This window comes from Benincasa hispida, chromosome 1 (assembly GCF_027475165.1).
Source record: "Benincasa hispida cultivar pf3 chromosome 1, pf3_genome.v1.1, whole genome shotgun sequence".
In the NCBI taxonomy this organism is placed as follows: domain Eukaryota; kingdom Viridiplantae; phylum Streptophyta; class Magnoliopsida; order Cucurbitales; family Cucurbitaceae; genus Benincasa; species Benincasa hispida.
This window is the reverse complement of record NC_143478.1, coordinates 96062781-96088048: the sequence shown is the minus strand read 5'-3', so window position 1 is coordinate 96088048 and position 25268 is coordinate 96062781. Positions and strand designations below refer to the sequence as shown.

The 25268-nt window shown below is 34.4% G+C and overlaps 1 long non-coding RNA gene across 1 annotated transcript; it reads right to left on the bottom strand.

Annotated features, from left to right (window-relative positions):
- Nucleotides 1-15470: 15470 nt before the first annotated feature.
- On the bottom strand, nt 15471-23611 carry LOC120070186 (uncharacterized). The gene is made up of 3 exons (XR_005479809.2): nt 23279-23611; nt 16231-22323; nt 15471-15605 (listed from the first exon to the last, which is right to left on the bottom strand). It is a non-coding gene; the product is annotated as an uncharacterized LOC120070186 (long non-coding RNA).
- Between the last annotated feature and the right edge of the window lie 1657 nt (nt 23612-25268).

Genomic DNA, 25268 nt, shown 5'->3' with positions numbered 1-25268 from the left:
AGAGTGAATTCCAGCTTGCAAGGCTATGTCCCCAGCTATTCATCCGGTTTTATCCCAAAATGGGAAGCTTATTGAGCAGTATTGTTGGACTACTCTCACCGTTTGCAGATCAAAAGATAATCCCGAACAAACAGGAGTTCATAGCTAGCTTAAGATTAAGATCGAGTTAACCTAGGTTATTTGATAAATGAAATAGTTAGTTTTAACCGTAAACAGTCATTATAAAGAAAAGTGACTATTTTCGTGGTTCAGTCTATATGCAAACACATTGCATAGGAAACCCCCATTAACATGTCTCAACATGAATGATCTGTGGATCACATCGTTTGTAGCATTTTACAATTTCTCAACTACATAGTTGGTCGTATCCAATAGTGTTAGCAGAATGAGATATCTAATTTCATCCATATACTTACTAGACCATTTAAGCTATATACTGTTAACTTGATCCTGTTTATGTCACTACATAAAGTTACCGTATTCAGACTATAGCCAATGATATGTTTATTAGATTTTCATAATAAGATGCAAAATCAACAAGTCATTATTATTGATAAATAGAATGTTTAACACGAATTATGAGTTCTAGAACATTCACAAAAAAATATAACACCTTCATAATTCTAATACTGTAACATTAACCATATATATAATGGTAATAACAGTAACGTAACATACAACGGCTAGTGGATCCTATATAAATTTCAAATGCAATCGAATTGAGCACCCTCAATTTCTCAATGAGATTACATTCTTTTATTTAATATACATTAATGTTAAATCTCCCAACTCAATAATCGTTGTAAATTAGTGCATATTTAGTGAAACCTCAAAGGTAAAAGTGTACATTTGCAACATAAAACTAAATCAAAATAAAATTTCAAATGGTAAAAGTGCAACATTTTGGAAAATAAGGACCAAATAAAAATTAGGAGAAAAAAACTTAAGACAAAAAAAATGTATTTTTGTTTTTTTTTTTTTTCTTCTTTAATCGAAAAAACTATATATAGTTTTTTATAATTTCTTGATTCTAACTTTCTAAACTTTCAATAAAAGTGTAATTGTACTCAAAATTAAAAATAATAATAATAACAACAATAATAAAAGCGTTATTATTATTTTTTTTTACTATAAATTAGTTTTTAGATAAAGATGTTAGTATCTTATGAGATTTTTTTAAGTATTTATCATACATTTTATAAAGTGTAATTGTACTTAAAATTAAAAAATAATAATAATAACAACAATAATAAAAGCGTTATTTTTTTTACTATAAATTAGTTTTTAGATAAAGATGTTAGTTTTTTAAGGAGATTTTCTTTAGGTATTTATCATACATTTTATAAAATCAGAATCACACGTTTTTATTTATGTTTTGAAAATAAAACTGTTTTACAACCTTTTGAAAATGCTTCTAACAAATTGAAAACAAGAAACATGAGTTACCAAACAAAACTCCTGGATTGTTCTACATTTAAAAGGTTTTAAAGTTCCTAACATTTAAAAGTGATATCAATTTACCCACATGAAGATAATTCAATTTGACATAAAATATTATTGACTAAAAAGTCAGGGTTTGTTCAATAGTCAATTTAAAAACTGAATTTTAAAAATAAGATATTCAAAGAAAACAGAGTTATATATCACGTTTTCATATATATGTTTGGTAGCACATTAAAAAATTAAATTCCAATTTAAATACTTTTTCAAAATGTGTTTGAAAATATATTTAGTTACTCACTACATACAGGTTGAATATAAACAATTACTAATTCATTTATAAACTTATTTTATAGTAAAATTTTGGAGAAAATACCATTTTAATCTTTTTAGAAATATATGTAATTGGTTCATGAAATTTCAAATGGGTCATTTTAGACTCTGAGTTTTCAAGAATAGATTTAAAAAGTATATCTTCAGTAACCGAACCATTACAATTAATGGATTGTCCGTCCAAATCAACTTTTTAGCTGCTGACATGGCTTGCTTACATAGCGTGAGGATCATTTATAAAATTTTATTAACTAATTTTTTTAGAATAAAAAATAGTTATAAGCCCTTATCAATATGCTTGCAAACTTCATAAACAACCCATGCAAAAGATTGAAGAAGCATTCTATCCATCCACCACCGAAAAGGCTTCAACTAAGGGTGAAATCGGTTCGGTTTGACCCAAACCGAACCAAAACGATATTATTTATATAGTAAACCGAACCGCACCATTTGTGCGATTCGAACCAAACTGAGGATCGATTTCTCTTTTTTTTTTTTTTTACCTAAATGCCCGATGCCGACCAGCGAACAAAATGGGTGGAATCTTCTGTCAAGACAGTCGACGTCAAGGCCCGAGGGAGAAGGAGAACTAATGAGTGAAGATTGGGGAAGACGAAGAGATGGAATCGGCTGAAGATGAAGAAATGGAATCGGAGATAAAAAAGGACAAAGAGATGGAATCGGTTGAGGACTGTGAGAAGATGAAACCTCGATTTCGAACTGGAAGACGAAGACTCGAACTCAAACTCAAACTGAAGCTGAAATGAAGAGTGAAGACGAAGACTGAAGAGCGGCGGCCACAAACTCTAAAGAAACGAAAGCGAAAGAAAGCCTGGAACTACTGAAGAAGAAAGGAAACTTTTTTTATTAATATTATATATATATATAATTTTATATATTTATATTCAAACGATTCGGTTCGGTTTAGAAACCGATTTTCAAACTTGGAACCAAACCGAACCATTTAAATTCGGTTTTAACATTCCAACGAATCACATCGAACCGATTTTTTCGATTTTACTTATAAATCGGTTTGGTTTGGTTCGATTTTGTAAATCGATTCGGTTTAAGCGGTTTTGCTGTCCACCCCTAACTTCAACCACTAAAATTAATTTTTTCAGTCTTTCGATCATCCACTTAGAGGTAAGTGCTTCTTCTTTTTTTCTTTTTTTTTTTACCTCATTCACCTTTGATTTCTTATAAGTTTACAATTATTTTTTTTCTTAGATGCTATTTTTCATTGGAACTATATGAAAAATTCTGATTAATTTGCAGAATTAAAGAGTTGATTAAGAACAAAAAGTAATGCTTGAAAAATCTTATTAAGAAGATGGACGAAATTATGGAATAAAATAAAATGCGTGTATAATATAAGGTATAACAACTTAGTGATTTTTTTTTTTTTTTTAAAGAAAATATTTGTAAATAAAGCTTAAAAATAAATAATAATATATCAATCTCGATAAGCAAGCCGTATTGTCCAAATAAGTCTACTTGGACAAATTTGCCAGTTTTAATAATTGTATTAGTGAATAGAGATTTTTTAAATCTATCCTTGAAAACTTATGGAGTAAAATGGTCAAATTAAATTTCAGAGATCAATTGCATCTATTCATAACAACTCAGGGACTAAAAAGTATTTTTTTCTAAAATTTTTATATAATTATTATTTCGTAATATCATATAATATGTAATATATTACATAGTTTAATTTAACAAAAATTATTGAGTCTATAATATGAAATAATATATTCGTGTTATTTTTCTTTTTACCATTTTTAATATATAATTTTGTATTTTAAAATTTTAAATTCAAAATCTGGATACATTAAAAATAGTTGTTTTCAGAATTTGCATTGTTTCCATCGTAGAATTTGGAACCAATTTTTTAAAATAAAATTCAGACTACCAATCAAACACATATTCGCTGAACTCAATGAATCTGAAAATATAAAACAAAATTTAAATTGCAGCCAAAAGTTTGAATTCTTTCATTTTGTGCACTGTTGGACTCAAAAAAGAGGGAGAGAGAGATCAATTTTACATTTTTTTTACTCAGCAAACTATTCTTAGTTGACATCCACTTATTTATTTAAATTTTGTGACTAATAGAAGTCGTCATTTTATTTAACACCTCGTTATTATTATTCCTTTAACATTAACACTTCATAATTTCTTCTATTTTGAGAAGTACAAACATAACACAACAAATCAATACTTGATCGTGTACCCACACCCACCTGATCGTGATTGATATACTACAATCTTTTCTTTTGGGACATAGATGTTTTCTTTATTGTTGATGATGTATTGAAAGCTATTTAGGACTTTCCTAGACTTATGTTTTGTTTAACGAGATACCTAGACTTATGTTTTGTTTAACAAGTGACATACGAGTGAATCATGTTTAAATAAATAACCTAGCTAAATGGTGAAAAATAGATAAGATACAATGTCTTAACTTGGTGACACTATGAATATGATCCTTTTTATAATTGTTACAATTAATTTTATCCAAATCGTTTGTCATGTAGAGATATATAGCCAATAAGAGTAGCTCAAATGGAGGCATAATGCTCGTACTATCGACCTCGAAGTCTGAGGTTCGATTCCCCATCCCATATTTTAATTACAATACTTTTGTGGGAAAAAAAATGGAGACATATATGATAAGTTTTAAAAAAATTGGATTGCAAAACATTTTATCTCTCTGTACAGATTTTTTAATTGAAAAGATTAATATTTTATAAAATGATTGTATGCCACCTGATTGAATGATGAACTCTTGACTATAAGGGTTTGTTATTTGATTTGCATGAGTGAGGCTGGTCATTGTAGCCAATTCAATAAGCCTCCATTTGGATGGAGAAGGGTACATAATCTTACAATATGAAACTCAGTCCTTCTCAAAGGGCAATAGATGAGTAGTTCCTTTGAATACTAAGTTCAAGACTTGAACATCGGGCTCCACCATCTCATTGATCCGAGAATGACTTAGTTTATGATTAAATGATAAATAAGTTGTTCATTAGAAGATTAGTAGTAATTAAGGTACAAGAGGTAGTTGTGGGGGATATCGAATCCTGAGCGGAAGCATTGGGATTGCCTTGCATTCGATTTTCCATTTTATAAGAAACAAAAACTGAACTAAAAAGAATAGTAATAGGATAAACATTATGTTAAGCATGCATTAAAGAAGAATAACAAAAGGGAAGAACGGTTCTTATTTTTGTAAACTCTCAAGCCTCTTGAAATTCCTCTTTTTCTCCACACTAACATCTTCTCAACGATCACCGACACTACCACAAGATTACCTTGATATTATTCTCTAGGAATTCTAAGAGTTGGATAAGTGGTCTCCAACCCTTAAAAGAGGAAAAGGTAGAGAAAGTATAGAGATATTAATTTGTGGAGGTTAGGGTTTTTTTCACCAAAACAACATTTCTCTCCAAATGAAATTGCTTTCCCTAAATGAGCTAATAAGGAGAATTTATATGGAGAAGGCTTTTACCCATTCTCCAAATATTTCCCTTTTTACCCTTGATGTCAACTAATTAAATAACACCTTATTTAATTAATTGACACATTAATTAAATAACCACATATTAAATCTAATTTAATATGTATAGTTAATTAATATATATATATAAACATCATATATTTATATCCTCTCATCTCTTTGTCATTTCTTAATCAATTAAATAACTATATTAAATCATATTTAATAGAGTTAATTAACATATAAATATCACATATTTATATGTATACATCTCTTTAGAAATCTAATTCATATAAATCTAATATTTGAATCTCATTCAAAAATACCAATCTTAGATAGATCACATCTATATTAATTATATATCATCGTATTAATAGAATTAATTATATATTAATCACATTAATATATAATTTCCTCAATTGATTTGAGTAATTCAAATCATTCCTCATTAATATCCTTTAGTGAGCTAACAAGGGGACTTGATGGACCTACGGATTAGAAGCTCCAACGATATGAGATTAATTGCTAAACCTAATTGATTAAACTCATTAACTAGATTAAACAATATTCGTTAACTGTGGACACTCTACTAAAGACCCACAACTACACTCTTCTCGCTGCAGATATATTTTTGTGTCCACGGATATAAACCAATAACAACAAGTTAGTCATTCACGAGTATTCATAACATCAATTGGGTCAAATTACCTTTTTGCCTTTGGGTTACCTCTGTATCCTTAAATACCAGTGTTCCTCTAACGAACAACTTATTTATGGTCCAACCATTAAACAGAAACTCTTTTGGGCTAACGAAAGGGTAGGGTCCTTTGTTCAAGTCCTGGAGATACCACTTAAGGGAACACTCATTTACTTACCCTAAAGTCAGGAATGAGTGATTTCATCTTGTATTATTATGTTCCCAGTTCCCCATTTCGTCTTATCTTCAAAATGGTAGGCTTATTGAGTCAGCAAACTGGCCACTCTCACCTATACAAGTCAAAAGACAACCCCTTATGAACAAGAATTCATAATATACTCAGGATTAATACTAAGTTGTCGAGGTCATCTTATTGAAATAGAAACCTAACTAGTCACAATGTTAATCTAGTAGTTATTACTTCGTGGTCCAGTCTTATGCAAACTCATTACATAGGATACCCCACTCGTATGTCACTTATATGAACGCATTGGATCATTGCATTTGTATCAAATCTAACATGGGTCATATCCAGTATCACTAGGATAAGGTACCCAACTTTATCACTATACTATAAATCCTTTGGCTATATCTTGAACATTGATCCATGTATCTCGCCACATACTGTTCAAGACTAGCCTTAGATATTAATTTATTGGATTTAGGGTTATCATGACAAAATAGAATACAACAATATCAATAACATTTATTGAAGTAATATCAATTACTCTTTATTGATGAAATGATATCAATAACTCTTTATTGATAACGTAACACAATCAATAACATTTATTGAAATAACATTGATAACTCTTTATTGATGACGATCAATCAATTACATTTATTATCTATGAGTTTTAAGGCATAAAACCCAACAAACTCCCATTTGAACTAAAACTCTAGTTAGTGGGATGTACATAATATCACTATCCAAGACAATGGGAACTGTAAATAAATACAATAAATTAGGGTCTTCATATACCCATTACACATCTCTCACTTGCCCTAAATTATACAAGTATGTGCAAGGACACTACCACAACACTACCTTGTTATTCTCAAGGTGAGAATCATAGAGAGTTTGATGGACTCCTGAGTTAATTTTGGTGAAAGAAAAAGTGAATTTGAGAGAAAAAATGTCGAGGAATTGATGAAGAAGATGGAGATATATTTTGTAAAAAAAAAAAAATGTTTTTTCACGTGAAAATCAATAATTGGATTCCCACCATCCTTACTCCTCTGCCTATCACTTAACTAAGAGAACGGAGTTATTAATTTTTGAATTAAAAATACAAAACTAAATTATATTAAACCAATTTAATATAATTAAATTCAAACTATATATTATATTTCATATAACATATAAACTATAATTTATTATATCGCATATAATATAACCTATAGTTTATTATATCGCATATGATATAACCTATAGTTTATATTCTCTCATCTAGTCTATAGTATTAATATGAATCATATACTAGTCAAAAAAACCCGACGTTTTGAAAGTGAGTTTAATTCTGCCTCCATTTCTTCTTTCTACTGAAGCCAATCTTTTCTATGTCGATATTTTTCAACAGATTTTAGTTCAAAATCGTCATTTTCAAATATTATATCAAAAGCAACATTCTACACAAAAATGTTGTCAATAACTACATGAGTTCGGTTCCATCTTTTTCTTGTCATGAAATAATTTATTGAAATCTCATTATTATCTTTATGTATTCCACCTTTCTCATTAGTCATGTCATGAATTACTTTATGAGTATTTACATCCTCCTCCAAGTCTTCTTGACTATTAATTATTTTTCTTTTACAAGGATTTTTATCTTTGGAACCCCCTGATCTACCACGCTTTTGGCATGTTCCAAACTTATTAGTGATAACTTGCTATGTTGAGATATCAATTTTCAATGGAACATTTGTAGCTGGTATATGTGAGTTACTTTCTTTGCATTTATAAAAACATCTGGCAACTGATTTGCTATATTTTGCAAATGAATTATCTTTTGAACTTCAAGTTCACATTGATCTGTACGAGGATCTAAATGAGACAATAACGATACATTCCTTCTCTTTTTCCAACTTTTTAATTCCTCCCCCTAATATTGAAAATTTTGTCTCATTAAAATGACAATCAGCAAATCGTGCAGTAAATACATCACCCATCAGGGGTTCAAGATGTTTAATAATTGATAGAGAAACATGTCTAACAATATTTCTAACCTCCTTTGAGGACCCATCTTAGTACGTTTGTGGTGGAGCAATTGGAACATATATTGCACATCCAAAAATTCTCATGTAGGAAATATTTGGTACATGGCCATAATCTAATTGTAATGACGAGTACTTATGATAAGATACTGACCTAATGCATACAAGTGACGTTGTATGAAAAATAGCATGTCCCCATACAGATAAAGGAAGCTTAGTTCTCATAAACAATGGTCTAGCAATTAACTGCAAACATTTTAGGAATGATTTTGCTAAACCATTTTGTGTATAAACATGAGCTACGAGATGTTCAACACTTATTCCAATTGACATACAATAATTATAAAAAACTTGGAATATAAACTCACCAGCATTATCAAGATGAATGGTTTTAATTGTATAATTGAGAAATTGTGCTCTTAACTTAATTATTTGAACAAGTAATCTTGAAAATGCAAGATTTCGACTTGATAATAAGCACACATATGACCATCTGTTGAATATATCTATTAATACCGTAACATATCTAAATGGTCCTTTTAGTGGGTTAATAGGTTCACATATATCACCATGAATTTGTTCTAAAAATGTAGGTGATTCAATCCCCACTTTATCTAGTGATGGTTTAATTATCAATTTTCCTCAAGAGCAAGCATCACTTGATAGTTCATTAGATTGAAGAATCTTTTGGCTTTTCAATAGATTCCCATTTGAACTCTCAATAATTATTCTCATCATTATAGACTTTAGATAACCTAATATGTCATGCCAAATTGTAAATATGTCTAGATTCAAGAACTTTAGGTTTATTGTTGCACATGTTTCAATTACTCGTATATGAGTATAATATAATCCATAAAATCAAGCAGAAAACTCTTCTAGTATATGTTTTTCATATGAGACAGTAGATATGATATAAAGATATTCCATATTATTTGTACTATTAGTCTCAATATGATAAACATTGCAACGTATATCTTTAAAACTAAGTAGATTTCTCTTTGATTGACTAAAGAACAATGTACTGTCAATTGTAAATTGTGTTCCTCTAGGCAAAATAATATTTTCTTTTCCAACCCTTCAATTAGGTTTACAGAACCCGATATTGTATTGACTTTTGCTTTCGGCATTGTCAGTTTGAAAAAATATTTTCTACATGTAAGTATTATATTTATAGTTGCACTGTTTGTCAGAAATATATCTTCTTTACTCATTTTTTAGTCACCTAAAATATGAAAATGATCTAGGTTTCTTCATTAAAAGAAAATAATTATAATAAGAAAAACAACATTTGGAATATACAAAGGTTAACATCTATTAAAAGGGGAAAAAAACATAGAGGTGAAAAAAAAAAAACAACACTAAGTTTAGATATTTTCAAAATCAAAGGAAATACTCGATGTTTCATCAATTCTGCCAATTTTCTCTTCAGGAGATTCAAAGAAGTCCATCATATCCAAATTTATCATATGGGATGGGTTAAATATGTCATTATCTTGGTATGCAAAATTTACTTCCACATTTTTCTCTTTTTCCTTCAATGATGCTTTGATAGAGATCAACCAAGTGTTTTAACGTACGATAGGTACGTGACCAATGCCCAATCATTCCACAACGGAAGCATTTATTTTCAACACTTTTTGAACTCTTATCTTGTGGAGCTTTTCCTTTGTGATCATAATTTTGTGTGGTTTTTTTAAAATTTGAATAATTAGAACGACCACCATGAAAATAATAATAATTTCTTCCTCTGCCACGATCAAGACTTCGGCCATGACCACGACCTCGACCTCGACTACGATTATTATTAAAATTCACAGCATTCCCTTCAGGGAATGATGTCGTTTTAGTTAGTCGAGATTCATGTTTTTTCGTCAATAACTGATTACTTTGTTCGGCCACAAGAAGACATGAAATTAGTTCAGAATATTGTTTAAAATATTTCTCTCAATATTGCTGCTGCATGAGCATATTCGAGACATGAAATGTAGAAAATGTGTTCTCTAACATATCAACATCAATAATTTTCTCCACATAAAAACAATTTCGAACTAATTTTAAATAATGTGGAGTTGTAATTACTTACTGATTTGATATCTTGTAGCCTCAAGTGCATCCACTCATAACGAGCTTTAGGAAGAATAACTGTTTTTTGATGATCATACCTTTCTTTCAAATTTTCATATAAGATATGGGGATCTTTTATTGTAAGATACTCCATTGTCAATCCTCCGTGGAGATAATGACGAAGGAAAATCATAACTTTTGCTTTGTCTTGACTGGATGTCGTATTTTCTTCTTTAATCGTCTCTCCAAGATTCATAGCATCTATGTGGATTTTTGCATCAAGTGCCCATGACATAGTTATTGTTGGGGTTAATGTCTTAAATTTCGTAAGATCCCATAGTTTATAATTCTAATGTACAAGCATTTTATTTATGTAATAAAATATGTGATGTTTTATTTTAAAATTAGTTGCATTAACCACAAACCAATAAACTAACATCCAAGTTATCTTTGTAGCTTAAACATGTATGTAGAGACATACAGGTGGATCATATTTGAGTGATAACCTAAATAGTCTATAGTAGATGGATAAGGCTAGATACCATATCCTGGTGACACTACGAGTATGACCCGCTTTGTAGTGTTACAATTCTTCTAAAGTGCTACAAATGATCTGATCTTGATCATTCATATGAAGACAAGTGAACAAGGATATTATATACAAGAAAGTTTGTATAAGACCGCATCATGAAATGTTTAGTCTCATTATATAATGTCATTCACAATAGAGACTTATATTTCACCAGGATGACCATAGTTAACATGACCTGAATCCTGAGTGAGTTGTGAACTCCAGCCTATAAAGGCGGTCCTTTGATTTGTATAAGCGAGAGTGGTCAAATCACAGACTCAACAAGCCTACTATTTTGGGGACTTGTCTGATAGGGGAGTGATAGCTCTAAAAAAGAGCTATTATTCCTAGCTTAATTCGGGCTCGTTATTGAGTTTTACGTGTTTATTTCCCTATTTTGTAGGTATTGAGCAATTAAAAGGTAGAATTGACGATTTGGAGTCGATCGGGGTTAATTTGAATCAATTTTGGAGTTGATTTGAGCATTTGGGCTTCAAAGGAGTTGAAATTACCAAGTTACCATCGAGTTCCATCGAGTATTTATATTTTTATTTGTGGCATCAAGCATAATCGAGTACAATCAACCATCGAGTAATCGAATAAATTGCCATCGAGTATTATCGAGTAAAAGCCTGTCAAGTAATCGAGAAATCGAGCATCAAGTATCGAGTAGGGAATCATCCTACATCAAGTATCGAGTTTTTTACAGAACGCTCAAGGTTTCAACGTTTTCCCTGACGCTTGTGGCCCTCCTCTGTCGAGCATTGCAACGTTGTTTCTAGTGTTGCAACGCTAGGAAGATTTTTCTATAAATACCTCTCATTGATTTTAGGTCCAAATATGTTGAATCATGGATGCCAAAGTAAAACTTCATTCTTCTTCCTTTCCCTTTAGAACTTAGTATCTTTTGATTTTTCTTTTTCCTTTTTTCAAATAAAATTAAAAATACCAAATTCGACATCTTTGGTTCTCTTCAAAAGATGAAGAACCTTATAGCCTTACCGGGCTATATCGACTCATCCAAGAAATGACCAGAGAAATACGAGAATTTCTTTGTGCCTTAATAAAAGACAGGTCGCATCAAGCAATCGATGTTAAAAATGTGAAAATTTTATTGCTTTCTTTATTTGTCTTTTAGATTAGGTTTCTTTTTTTTTTTTTTTTTTTTTCCTGTAGAGATGACCTAAAGGAGAGAGCATCTTTTTAGAAGGCGAGCCTACTACCACCACCATCCCGTGTGTTGCATTGTTATCAGGGGAGGTTTTCTGTTCCCTTGTTTTTATTCCTTTTGAGCTTTACTTGAATACTTCGGAGCAATGTATTATTTTATGTTGGGGATGGGGTACCCGTTGGGTAGTATGTTATGTGCTTAATTGTCTTGCTTACCATTTGCTCTGTTGTTATCTTGATAGTTTATGACGCACTCTTCCTGTAATAAAATTTGCATGAAAGAACGATAGGAAAGCATGATCATAAATTTAGCCTAATTTTTTTAAAAAAATTATTATCTCTCATGCATCTTTAAGTTATTGTTTTGCGAAATTAAAGTCTTGCTTGCTCAGAATTGGGATATCTGGTTTGTACTTCTGTTGTCACCCCGAAAAGGTCCACCTTTGACTTAGGAGTAACTATGCTTGTTTTAGAGCAAAACTAGACAAAGTGGATAAAATAGGGCCTACTATAAATAAAAGAGAGAGAGGGAGAAAGAAAAAAGATAAAAATAAAGAAAAGTAAATTAGTTGCAATTCTGATAAAAAAATATATAGAAAAAAGCATTAAAAAAAATGAAGCATATGCTAGCATGCTTGCAAAAAAATAGTGTGTATGTGTGCATGGATAGAGGTGAAACGAACTACCTTCGTCGTGTCTAGTGTAACAACCCGACTTCTTAAGACAGCTAGAAGAGGTTGTTACTACATGCATGCATAAATGTTTACATTGATATATATATATATATATAACATAATCTTGGACAGCTTAAGTGAATACAAAATCTAGTCAGACTTTAACTCAAGATTTCAAATCACTTGAATCGGGGTACCCCTTAAACATGAAAATAAAATTTTTAAAAAATGAAAGAAAATATGAATCGAAAAAGAAATCTCTAACCCCTAAATCTAGTCAAGGAAGGTTTGTGAAAAGAAAACTATAAAAACATAAAATAACATATAAATTCAAATGCGGAAGCGTTCCTAGTTCCTTTGGCACTGTCACAAATTCCTCTTGTTAGTCACCCAAGTATCCTTGCCCTTATCTGAAAAATATATAAAAATAAAGGGTGAGTATAAAATACTCAGTAAGTGATCCCATTACCGGGATCAAGCTATACATCCATAAGCAGAGAATGTTTGGGCTAGTGGGTCAAACAATTATAACTACTTCTGAAAGACAAACCAAGGGAACAACTTATCTTGCCTTGACATGCATGCCTAGTGGCCTGATGGCACACCGTCAAAACATAGAAATAAACATGAAAGTGAACCTATCAATTCACAAAATCATAACATCCAAATGAACTCGTCGGCTCAGGCATGTCTAGTGGCCTGAAGGCACACCGTCAATGAAGGAACTCTTATCAAAGGGTACCTTTGAGCAGAAGCAAGATCATCCCAAACTCATTGTGACAAAATTACCACATTCACAATCAAACATACAAGTTATGCATTATCAACAAATTACGACATTCTTTGAAACTTTAAACAACAAAAAAGCAAGATACATACCAGTTGAAGAACTTTTCTTCTCCTTTCAATCTCCTCTCGTCACTCCAGCCAATCTCGTTGTCGCTGAGATCATCAATCTTATCGTCCACCAAATCTCGCTATCGTCTACCCATGAACGGACTCCTCACGAACAAGGCAGCAAGGAAGGCACCACCATTTAGAACCCTCAGTATTCTCGGAGTGAAAATCTATGAGGCGTGGGCTCTGATGGATTTGGTAGAGGGAAGGAGGAAGGAACGATCTTTTACTACAACCAAGCAAGTGGGAGAAATCTGAGGTCTATCGTATAGATAGATGCTTGATCGTCTAGGTAGAAGTACACGATCGTGTAGTAAACTAGGGCTGATCGTATAGACGATTGTTTAGTAAAACGCTCGGACGCGTGATCGCTTAGAAAAAGCTAGACGATCGTTTAGGAAATTCTATGCAACCGTCTAGTAAATGCGCGTGTGTACACGATTGTTTAGTAAACTTTGAGCTGTCATGTATGCTCTTGATTTGCTAGGCAATGGGCAGTGTACTCAAACGGTGAGCGAATGTTTGATATCTTTGCAAAATGAAAACAATTTTCATTTTATCCTTCAGTTACAAAAACTGAATGCAACCTCCCATTATCTCATTCGGTTACGGAGAAAAAACCAGCAACAATTATCCCATAATCGTTTAAATTAAAAAAACATATATATATAATCTTATTATATTTATAACCTATGGTTTAATATTATATCATATGCAACATATGAACTATAGTCTTTTTCTCCTCCACTGGATATAAATCATATTTATATCATTTTCCTCCAATTAATGTATCTTATACATCATGTAAACTATATCATATATAATTGACCAGTTCAAGCATATCATATATAATCGAACTCTCTCTTGTCAATTTGAACACTTCAAACTTACCCAAAAACTGATTCTCAACTTGAATCCATTGGGCTGATTCTCAACTTGAATCCATTGGGCTACCAATGGGACCTTATAGACCTATGGCTCAAAGCTCCAACGGTATGTGAATAGCTAACTAAACTCTTTAGCCACAAGATACACTATTCGTTAACTATCAAACATTCCACTAAATATCGACAGTTGCACTATTTTCACCACAGATATATTTATGTGTTCATCGGATATAACCAATCAACAGTACGATAACCTTTCACAAATGCTCGTAAGTACAACTGGGTCAATTTACCGTTTTACATTTGTAGTTACATCTAACTCCTTAAGTACCACTGATTCCTCTAATGAACAATACAACATAGTCCTACTATATGTGAACACCTCTCGGGCCATGAGAAGGTGTGTGGCACCACATCGTTCAAGTTCCAAAATCAGTCCTTAAGGGAGCAATCTATCTACTTACCCCTACTTTAAGGAAAGATTGAATTCCATCTTAGGTAGCTGAGTTCCTAGCTCCTAAATCAAATAAATCCCCAAAGTGGTAGGTTTGAGTCGATGATCTGGCCACTCGCACCCATGCAAATCAAAGGACCACCCTCAAAGGCAGAAGTTCCCAACTCACTGAGGATTCCCAACTCACTGAGGATTGAGGTCATGTTATCTATGGTTATCCTAGTGACGTGAAGTCTTTCTCATGAACGGTGTTATATAACGAGACTATAACACTTCATGGTTCAGTCTTATACAAACTCTTTTGTATAGAACGCTCCCGCTCGCATGTCTCCACATGAATAATAGGATCAGACCATCTGTAGCAAGTCACACCACTTGTGACTATTCTACAAAGCGGGTCGCATCCATAGCATTACCAGGATAAAGTTTCCCTCATATATCCATATATTATAGATCATGGTTATCACTTAAGACATGATCCACCTATATCATGCTTAAGTTACAACGACAACGAGGGATCTTAATTTATTGGTTTGTGGTAAAGCAATTAAAACATCCAATGTTCCATAGACAAAAATGAAGAAAAATATCATTTACATCACAAGTGTTTGTTCAATACAATATTTACAAACTACATGACCCAACAAGAGTTTAGGGCATCATCCCCAACAGTCAAGACATGAGACTAGACCCGTCAGTCTCCTGAAATAAAACATGCATCAAAGTGAGACAGTAAATTGCCCCTGCTAATCTAATCATGCATAATATACAAAATTTCAATACTGATCCCGCCGCACAGATCATCACATAATATGAAAGATCAAACATGCTCTTAATACTCATAACTGTCATGCAACAAGTGTAACACAAAGATAAAAATCATGCTCCTAAAGTCCATTAATTTATTTGATTTTGATAAATCAAATCTGTGTTGTCTGGCATGAAGACATTGGTAATAGTACGACTTACCTCAAATTGGTTACAAAAGTCCACGCAAATAATCTCTTAAAAACCCTTGGATAAACTCGAATTAATCATATGACATTAACCACAAGTTTAGTTTAGCAACTATAGCCTAAAATAGTGAATCCAATATTTAAATAAATCCTTGGGATCTAAATCCAAAGGATAACCAACCACAACTTAACCAAAACTTACCAAACTCTAAAAAAATTTCGTCGAAAAGAATGGTTTCTACTTCAATGAACGGCATCTAAATTTCTTAAATCTTGAATCTAAGTTTCAAACCAAAAGAGAAGTTACCAATTTAAACCAAAATCAAATGGATAAATTAAACTCCTCAAAATTCAAAGAAAATACATCTTACCAAAAGAAAAAAATTCAAGGTTTTAGACAAGGACGACCAAGGCAGTGGCGGCAACCCTGATCGGCGACTGGTAGCGACGTGCGACTTATCACTGCTGAAGCTTGACGGACAGAACGTCGGCTGACGAAACGAAAATTGGCGCAGGGCGTGCAGATCGGCGGCATGTGGTTTGTGGCTGAACGCGACGACAGGGACGGATGGATGGGCTTGACGCGGACAAGGGGCGCGGTGGAGTTGACTGGTGCTCGGCACGAAGGGTCTGCGGTGATCTGGGACGCGGCGACAGTTTCAACACTTGGCGGTGGCTAGGGTTTGCGTACCGGAAGAAAGAAAAATAAAACGAAAGGGGGGGGGGGGACGACCTGGCGTGCAAGAGAGAAAAGAAGAAAAAAAAAAACTTTTCTTTTCTCTTTTCCTTTGTTTTTTTTTTAAAAAAAATTTCTTTAACACTCAAGTAAGACTTAACCTATTTAAATAAACTTAAACCCTTTTCTTTTCTTTCTCAAAAATCCAAATATCCAAATTCCTTTTGGATTTAGAATCTCATATCCTTTTTGGAAAGGATATTTTAAACCAATTATCACAATAAATTGATTTAATTTAATTAACTTCTCCAGAGAATACAAGACGAACTCGAAACTTCAAATTTTAATTCGATTTTTCAAAATAAATTAAAAATTGAAACAATTAGACACAAGTCACAAAATTTCCTTTAATCAAATTTAAATTTCAGAATTCTTCTCTGAGAAAATATTTAATTTGAATCGTCCTTTACAGTAATTCAATTTATCCTCCAAGATTTAAAATATTCGCAATTACCACAAAATACAAATTTTAAATGACGAACAAATTTGGAATGTCACATTCTTCCCTTCTTAAGAAACTTTCGTCCTCGAAAGTTCATTCTTGAAAAAGCTTAGGGTATTGGATTCTCATCTCCTCCTCTCGCTCCTATGTAGTCTCCTCGAATTGGTGATTTTACCACAAAACCTTCACAAGAGCTATATTCCTGTTGCATAAAGTCTTCACCTCCATGGAAAGAATTCGAACAGGCCTCTCCTCATAACTTAAGTTCTCGTTCAACTGCAATGGCTCATAATCCACTACATGAGACCGATCTACTATATACTTTCTTAACATGGAGGCTGAAAAATATTATGAACTACGGAGAGAGACGGTGGCATTACTAACCAATAAGCCACAGGCCTAATCCGTTCCAAGATCTTGAAAGGCCCAATAAATTGTGGACTTAGCTTCCTTTTCTTCCAAATCTCATAACACCTTTCATGGGTGCCACCTTCAAAAACACTTTGTCACCAGTTTTTAAACTCTAGTCTTTACACCTAACATCGGCGTAACTTTTTTGTTGCTTTGAGTTGTTTGCATACGTGCTCTGATCTTTTCTATTGCCTTATTCGTGGTCTATACTAACTCAGGTCCTAGCAACTTCCGTGCACCTACCTCATCCCAGCACACGGGCGACCTGCATCTCTTCCCATAAAAGGCCTCAAACAGCGACGTGCCAATGGTAGCCTGATAACTATTATTATAAACAAACTTCATCAAATGCAGGTGAAAGTCCCAACTCCCCGGAAAATCTAACGCATAAGCATGTAACATATCCTCCAACATTTGGTTTAGACACTCTGTCTAACCATCCGTCTGTGGGTGAAAGGTTGTACTAAAATCCAAACAAGTACCCAACGCTACTTGGAGACTCTTCCAAAAATTAGATGTAAAGCAAGGGTCTCTGTCCGACACAATGAACACAGGCACTCCATGCAACCTCACTACCTCTTTCTTGTATAACTGCGCCCACTTACTTACCAAAAAAAAATAAACTTCCCTGAAAGGAAACGTGCTAGCTTAGTGAATCTGTCTACTACAACCCAAATCACTGTAAAACCCTTCGCGATTCGCAACAACCCTACAATGAAGTCCATCGACACACTCTCCCACTTCCATTCTGGAACACTCAAAGGTTGCAACAAGCCTGCTAACTTTTGTTTCAAGGCCTTCACCTGCTGACACACTAAGTACTTACTGACAAACTCTGTTATCTCCCTTTTCATGTCATTCCACTAGTAACAACGTTTTAGGTCCTGGTACATTTTGGTACTGCCAAGATGTATCGAAAATAGGGAATTATGAGCCTCCAATAACATATCGTTCTTGAGGTCACCCTTCGCTGGTACACACAAGCGTCTCCGAAAAGTAAGACCATTATCTGCGGACATAGAAAACTCAACCCTTCCCTGACTTCACCTGTCGCATTATTTCAACCAGGTTATGCATCGATAATTCTCTGTCTCAAACTTAATTGCACCGATAATTATGCCAACTGTGCAGTGACCTCCCCCACCACCACTACAATCTCGGTCTGCTCCAGGTCCTTGCATAATTGAGTATTCTGGTGATAAGGGCTGTTGAATGGGTTGCCTTCCTACCTAAAGCATCTGCCACTACATTTTTCCTTCCCTGGGTGGTATAGAATCTCACAATCATAGTCCTTCACCAACTCCAACCACCTACGTTGTCTCATGTTTAACTCATTCTGAGTGAAGAAGTATTTAAACTCTTGTGGTCCGTGAAAATCTGTATCTTTTCTCCATACAAGTAGTGCCTCCAGATTTTTAAGGTAAAAACCACGGCTGCCAATTCCAAATCATGTGTGGGATAGTTTTGTTCATGGTTCTTTAACTAACGAGAGGCATAAGTAACTACCTTATCTTGCTACATCAGTACGCTTCCCAAACCTTTCTTGGAGGCATCACTGTAAATAATAAAACCACTTGTTCCATCTGGTACAGTGAAAACTGGGGCAGTAACAACTTTTGCTTAAGATCCTAATAACTATCCTCACAAGCCTTACTCCAAATAAAGAAAGCTATTTTTCGAGTCAACTGGCTATGCGGGAAAAGTCCTTCACAAAACGACGATAGTAGCCCGCCAACCCCAAAAAACTACGCACCTCATTGACTGTGGTAGGGCGAGGTCAGCTCGTGACTACCTCAATTTTTGCGGGGTCAACAGATACACCTTCCTTTGAACCACATACCCTAGAAAGGATATCTGCCTCAACCAAAACTCTCATTTGGAAAACTTGGCATACAACTTATGCGCCCTCAAAGTCTCTAAAACCCTTCATAAGTGCTCTTTGTGTTCTGTCTTTGTCTTGGAATAAACCAGAATATCATCTATGAAAACTATCACAAAGATGTCAAGGAATTTCTTGAACACTATATTCATCAGGTCCATAAATACTGTAGGAGCATTTGTCAAACCAAACGACATCAAGATGAACTCATAATGCCTACACCTCGAACAAAAAGTTGTCTTAGGAACATCACTATCCTTTATCCTCAACTGTTGGTAACCTGACTGAAGGTCAATCTTGGAAAATACTGTAGCCACTTGTAATTGATCAAACAAGTCGTCAATCTTGGGAGTGAATACTTATTTTTTTATAGTCACCTTATTCAACTCCCAGTAGTTAATGTAAAGACACAATGACCCATCTTTTTTTTTTTTTCACGAAAAGCACTGGTGCACCCCATGATGACGCACTAGGGCAGATGAAATCCTTATCCAGCAACTCTAGCAACTAAATCTTAAGCTCCTTTAATTCTACTAGAGTCATTATGTACAGAACTTTCGAGATAGGATTTATACCTTGCTCTATAGCAAAATCTATCTCCTGGTGCGGAGCCAGACCTGAGAAATCCTCTAGAAAAACATCTAGGTAGTCTCTTACTATTGGCTCCAAAGTTAAGGAGACCTCAGGCTCTCTAGTGTCAACAACACTAGCCAAGATACTCCAGGTACCTCGGTTAAGCAACCTCTTGGCTTTCATAGCTAAAATTACTTTGGGCAGGACCACGGTCCCGCCCCTTTAAGTTTAAAGCTAGCTTCCGTGGGAAGGTTAAAAAGCATCTCCTTGCAAGAGGAGTCTATACTAACATGATTAGCAGCTAGCCAATCCATGCCCAAAATCACGCATGTCCAAGACTATTAAAGTCACATCTAGTATATGACTCGCTACTTCGATCTGACATGCTTTTATCTTTTCCTTTGCTAACATAATTTCTCCAGACGGAGTGGATACTGACAACACATAGCGCAAAGGCTCTAATTCTAACATGACATGTTTAACAAATATTGATGATATAAATGAATGGGATGAACCCGAATTATACAATACCAATGCAAAGTGTCCCAAGATTGGAAGCGTACCTATTATAACAATGCCTGACTTCTCGGCCTCCTGTTGGGTGGTTGAGTAAACAGACCTTGTTGTTGCTGAAGTCTATTCGAATTCCTTTGTTTATGGCCTACAGACTGGTTCCCGTAACCTGACGTGTTTCTATTAGGGCATCTATCACTCGAGTGCCCCTCCTGTTTCCAATGAAAACAGACCCCAGTGCTCGCCAAACATCATCCTCGATGACTTCTCCCACACGAGTTACACATTAGCCTTCTTTCTACCATACCCGCCTCAGTGGCTTGTTGCTTAAAGTGTCGAAGTGGTTTAACTGAGCTTTGACTCCTCTAATATGATTAAGCTCGAAAGCCATCTGATCTGCCTTCCTCTTATGACCTAAGGAAAGTCCTAGCCTAAATGCTTGAGAGTGTTCATCCCCTGACTATGAATCCATCTCAACTGCCAAGCGAAGTGCTTCAGCATGAATGGTTGGTCTGAAGGCTCGCACGATACCTCGTATACTGTCCTTTAGACCTTGAACGAACCTTTCCACTCTCATAGCCTCCGTAGCAACCAATTTTGAGGCAAAACGGGACAGGGTATCAAACTCCTCCACCGACATGTGCCCCTGCCTCAACTCAAGAACTCTTTTTGTTTATTGTACACCTTAAGTTGGCAGAGAAGTACTTCGCGTAAAAGCTTTCCTTGAACTGCTCCCATGTCACAGGTTCCCCCTTGCACCTAACATCCTTTCTGCTGACTGCCACCATTAACAGAAAATCGTTTCAATCGTTGATATCCATAACTCTGCATTGGTAGGATCCTTTAGTGACCCGTTGAAGGTGTTGGGGTTGTACTTTCCGAAATCTTGCAAATGTTTAGCCTCTAATGAAAGGTCTGACATGCTCTAATTTTGAGTTATGTTCTGAGTCTAAACTTGCGAAATTTGAACCTGCGACAGTGGTAACTGATGGGACTGGACAAACTGGACCATTCTCTCATCTAGCATGTCCTTCATCTTACTCAACACGATTGATGTGACTGCTTCCCCTATAACAGTTGCCCAATCAGTGAACTATGTTGGGACAACTAAGGGGGCCTATGTCTATAGGGGCGTAGCCGTGTGCTGGGCTTGGCTTCATGTCTGGGTTTGCTGCTACCCTGACCCTGAGGGGTCTCTAGGCGGCAAGGGATCTTCTGGTACTAGAGGGACATGAATTGGTGAATCTTGAATTTATGGATCCTCACCATGAAGATCTTGATCTTGAACTGTCAGGTTCTGCCCTTTGGGATCGCACCCCCTTCGGGTAATTCTGTGACTGCCTCTTCCCCTAACATGTACTATTTCCTAGCAATTGTTCGCAACCAACTTTTAACAACTCCTCTTACCAGTAAAACACATCAAATGCAGTCATAAGTGCTACATATTTGAGTGTATATTATCCTAAATACTTTTCATAAGGGACATACCTGGCGATGACGAAGAATCCATTATTGGCCAAAAGGAACAACCTGAACTTACATAGTAAGTTAGTCTACAGAACCCAAAACATGGGCTCTAATACCAATTGTAACAACTCAACTTCTTAAGACAGCTAGAAGGGGTCGTTACTACTTAAGTGAATATAGAATCTAGTCAGACTTTAACTCAAGATTTCAAATCACTTGAATCGGAGTACCCCTTAAATATGAAAATAAAATTTAAAAAAAACGAAAGAAAATATTAACTGAAAAAGAAATCACAAACCCTTAGACCCAGTCAAGGAAGGTTTGTGAAAAGAAAACTATAAAAACATGAGAAGACGTATAAATTCAAATGTGTAAGCGTTCCTAGTTCCTTTGGTACGGTCACAGATTCCTCTTATCAGTCGCCCGAGTATCCTTGCCCTTACCTGAAAAACATAAAAAGATAAAGGTGAGTATAAAATACTCAGTAAGTGATCCCATTACCGAGATCAGACTATGCATCCACAAACAGAGAATGTTTGTGTCAACAACTATAACTGCTTCTGAAAGACAAACCAAGGGAACAACTTATCTTGCTTTAACATGCATGTCTAGTGACCTGATGACACACCATCAAAACATATAAATAAACATGAAAGTGAACCACAAAATCGTAACATGCAAATTAACCTGTTGGCTCACGCATGTCTAGTGGCCTAAAGGCACACCGTCAAGACATGTCTAGACCCATCAGTCCCTTGAAATAAGTTGCCCATGTTGATCTAATCATGCATCATATACAAAATTTTATTGATCTCGTCGCACAAATCATAACATAACATAAAAGATCAAACATGCTCTTAATACAAATAACTGTCCTGCAACAATTGCAACATAAAGACAAAAACCATGCTTCTAAAGTCCATTAATTTACTTATAAATCTAATATGGGCCACCTGTCATGAAGACATTGGTAATAGTACCACTTACCTCAAATTGGTTACAAAAGTCTACGCAAATAATCTTCTTAAAAACCCTTGGTTAAACTCGAATGAGTCTTATGACTTAACCAAATTTAGCAACTATGGCCTAAAATAGTGAGTCCAAGATTTAAATAAATCCTCGGGGTCTAAATCCAAAGGATGACCAACCACAACTTACCCAAAACCTACCAAACTCCAAAAATTTTCCGTCGAAAAGAATGGTCTCTACTTTGATGAACGATGCCTCTTTTCAAGAGGTTACCAATTTAACCCAAAATCAAATGGATAAATTAAACCCCTCAAAATCTAAAGAAAACAGATCTTACCCAAAAAAAAAAAAAAAAAAATCAAGGTTCTAGCAAGGACCAAGGCAGTGGTGCCCATGCTGATCGATGACTGGCGGTGACGTGCGACTTACCACTGCTGAAGGTTGACGGATAGAATGTCGGATGATGAAATGGAAATCGACATAGGGCGTGGAGATCGACGCCGCGCGGTTCGTGGCTGAGCGTGACGACAGGGACGGATGGATAGGCTTAGCGCGACGGAGCTGATCAGTGCTCGGCACGAAGGGTCTGCGGCGATCTAGGATGCGGTGACGACTTCAACACTTGTCAGCGGCTAGGGTTTGCATATCGGAAGAAAGAAAAAGAAATTGGATTTAGATGCGGTGACGACCGGACGCGCGAGAGAGAAAAGAAGAAAAAAAAACGTTTCTTTTCTCTTATTTTATTTTATTTTATTTCTCTTTAAACCCTCAAGTGAAACTTAACTTATTTAAAGCAACCTGAACCCTTTCCTTTTCTTTTTAAAAAATCCAAATATCCAATTCTCTTTTGGATTTAGAATCCAGATCCTTTTTGGAAAGGATATTTTTTAACCAAATCACAATAAATTGATTTAATTTAATTAACTTCTATAGAAAATTCAAGAGGAACTCAGAAACTTCAAAATTTAATTTGATTTTTCAAATTAAATTAAAAATTGAAACAATTAGACATAAGTCGTAAATTTTCCTTTAATCAAATTTAAATTTCAGAATTCTTCTCTGAGTGAATATTTAAATTGAATCGTCCTTTACATTAATTCTATTTATCCTTCGAAATTTGAATTTAAATGACGAACAAATTTAGAATGTCACATCTAGTTAGGGCCCGTGAGAAAAAGTGATAAGTTCCTGGCGGTTGGGTGTGAAAACTAGCCCTCTAGGTAAAATAAATGTCATTTATGTTTTGTGTGTATGAGTTTAGGCACCTTTGTCTTAGTGTTGCTTTTTTTTTTTTTTTTTTTTTTTGCAAGTGTGGTATGTCCGTGGTTGATAACCAAACCAGAGTGGGGAAAAACGAGATGAGGACCTTTTAAAACTTTTCTGGGTTGTGCCTTAACTAGCAAGACTCTAGGCTCACTCATGCATGAATAGATTTAGAATCATTCTTGAACTTGTGCTTCATTGATTGATCATAATTGATTTTCGTTCTTGATTTCAAATTTCATTCGATTTGACTGTTGAGACTAGAGTAACAACATTATGAATTAAGCTAGCATGTGTTTAATCAATTTATACTCTATTTTGTGTGTTCCTAGCTTGCTTGGGACGAGCAAAAATTAAGTTAGGGGTGTTTAATAGCTCTAAAAAAGAGCTAGTATTCCTAGTTTAATTTGGGCTCGTTATTGAATTTTACGTGTTTATTTTCCTATTTTGTAGGTATCGAGTAACCAAAAGTATTGGTGATTTGGAGCCGATCGGGGTTAATTTGAAGCAATTTGGAGTTGATTTGAGCATCTAGGCTTTAAAGGAGTTAAAATTACCAATTTTCCATCAAGTTCTATCGAGTATTCTATATTTTTATTAATGGCATCGAGTATAATAAAGTATAATCAACCAACGAGTAATCGAGTAAATTGCCATCGAGTATCATCGAGTAATGAGTAAAATGTTATTCAGTAATCGAGCATCAAGTATTGAGTAAGGGATCATCCTGCATCGAGTATCGAGTTTTTGACAGAACATTTAGCGTTGCAACGTTTTACCTAACGTTCATGGCTCTCTTCTATCGAGCATTACAATGTTGTTTCTAGCATTGCAACGCTGCGAAGATTTCTATAAATACCTCTCTTTGGTTTTAGGTCGAAATATGTTGAATCTTGGAGGCCGAAGTAAAACTTCATTCTTCTTCCTTTTTCTTCATAATTTAGTATCTTTAGGTTAGTTTTTTTTTTTTGGGTTGTAATCGATGGATTGGGTGTGTATCTGGAATTTGTATATGAGTTAAGAGGTAACTCCTGTCTAATTTATTTGAGTAAAAACCTTATGTTTATTTTCCTTAAGGTTTTCTAATTAATTTAACTAAATTGTTGTGAACTCTTTGGGATGATTTGATTGAATCTTAATGGAATTTTTATAAATT